Source organism: Suncus etruscus, chromosome 10, assembly GCF_024139225.1.
Source record: "Suncus etruscus isolate mSunEtr1 chromosome 10, mSunEtr1.pri.cur, whole genome shotgun sequence".
NCBI lineage: Eukaryota > Metazoa > Chordata > Mammalia > Eulipotyphla > Soricidae > Suncus > Suncus etruscus.
This window is the reverse complement of record NC_064857.1, coordinates 46,269,772-46,271,843: the sequence shown is the minus strand read 5'-3', so window position 1 is coordinate 46,271,843 and position 2,072 is coordinate 46,269,772. Positions and strand designations below refer to the sequence as shown.

Genomic DNA, 2,072 nt, shown 5'->3' with positions numbered 1-2,072 from the left:
ACCAAAGTTTGAAAGGTGCCAAACCCATCTCAGAATATTAGAACTTCTTCCATATTGAACTTGTTGAGAGAAAAATCAGAAGTCCAGACCCTTACTACATGTGCTTCTATCCTCAGAGAATTTTTGTGTACAAAAATTAAGGATAATACTGTATCATATCTGGGACATTAGTGTTTCTATGACAGAAGCAAAACTTCAGCAAAAGACTACAATAAAATTTAAAAGTAATACACAATGCATAAATGTCTAAGATAGCAGGGGATGCAGCTATAACCATGCCCACAAATAGAATTGCTATGTTCGAACCAGGACAGCTCCCACAGTCTTATGGTTTTTCTTGAAGAAGATGTAAACCAAGCTGAGAAAGGTTCTAACTACACTAGCCCATGAAGATAATAGCTGGCCATTTCAGGAGAAAAGGAAGGGCCACGGACCTACCCTGCCAAAGCTATACTTGCTGCCTTTATCACCCAGAATCTCCATTTTCCTGATGGCCCTACCTCATCACTGACCCTCTACGATTTCCTTTGGGGACAACAATCTGAATACACTTCAAATATGTTGATTTTGCGACTGGAGTGAGTGAAAAATACTCTCACCCTTATTATCCTTCTTCCAAGTAGCTTGGTAGCTGTGTACGAATTCTTAAAATTTGTAGTATCAATAAAAGAATTTAGACCGTATTATTAAAAAATATGTGAATAAGAGTAGCCCATTAAAGGCCTACCTAAAATTTATAAAGTCTGTAATAATATTCTGATATATTATAATCTTATATATTGTTATATATCATTATATATAATGATTAATTATATATAATCTGTGATTAATAAGAATTAGAGTTTCTCGTGCTCGCTTCAGCAGCACATATACTAAAATTGGAACAATACAGAGAAGATTAGCGTGGCCCCTACACAAGAAAATTAATTTCCTGACATTCTGAGTAGGCTAGAATGAAGTGAATAATGTCAAAGGTAGTATTTGAAGATAAATTGATGACATAACTTTTTTCACTTCAGATGTATATAAATTTTATATAAATATAAAATAATTTAATCTTAAATCATGTTTTTGAGCACCTGAAGACAAGACTGAGGCAGAAATCCCAGCAGTCTAGATGAGAGGCTACTCTTCCATATGAAGCTTCCATATGAGGAACAAAATCCATTGAATTTAGTATATTTCATCCTGACAGGTTCAGAGAAAAATTTTTAACTTCTATTTTCTTTATGATTTCAATGTAAGCACCTTAATATGACTTTTTTCAAACTGGTATCAGCAAAGCCTTATAATTATGAATGTACCTCAGTATGGAAACTCTGCATTTGAGCAGTATTTCCACATACTCTTGTAATTGTGCATTTATTTATATAAAATACCCATATTATATTATATCTGTTATTCATCTGTTTATCAGTAGAACAAAAATTGAATCATCAAGATTGCCACCTTTGTGAAATAGAGATTTTTGGGATACTCCTGCCAGAGTATAAGCTACTTCCAGCCTTTCTTTAATAGAGAAGCCAAAGGAGAGCTAGGTTTGAGACCAAAGTAAGATCAGATTGAGAACCAAGTAAAAAGAGCAGGTATACAACATAAAGGATAAGCAGTCCAAAAAGATACATCCTAAGGTCTGTCGAAATCAGGGGGAAGAAGCCATAGCCAGGAGTAGAAACAGTTCACTGCTCCAACTGCCTCTTCAATCTGCTACTGACTTTCCACCCCAGCCTCACTGGTGTGTGTGTGTGTGTGTGTGTGTGTGTGTGTGTGTGTGTGTGTGTGTGTGTGCTTATAGCTCCAGCCTGTGTGTGTGTGTGTGTGTGTGTGCACGCGTGCATGCTTATAGCTCCAGCCATCCAATAATAGTTGAATAAGGTTTTTCTTAAAGGGATGAACCCTTTTATGACCCGTGCTGAGCTGCTACTGTGTAATACAGTAATATATGACAAGAACTTCCACCTGTGCTGAGAGTTTACTCTTGGCTCTGTACTCAGTTTTCACTAATGGTGCTAAGGAACTTATGTACCATGTCAAAGATTCATTCTGGGTCTGCTATGTGAAACGTAAGTGCC

At 36.3% G+C, this 2,072-nt stretch overlaps 1 non-coding gene across 1 annotated transcript; it reads left to right on the top strand.

The window, feature by feature from the left end:
* Positions 1-848: 848 nt before the first annotated feature.
* Positions 849-951, top strand: LOC126021766 (U6 spliceosomal RNA). The gene has a single exon (XR_007500241.1). It is a non-coding gene; the product is annotated as a U6 spliceosomal RNA (small nuclear RNA).
* Positions 952-2,072: the final 1,121 nt, after the last annotated feature.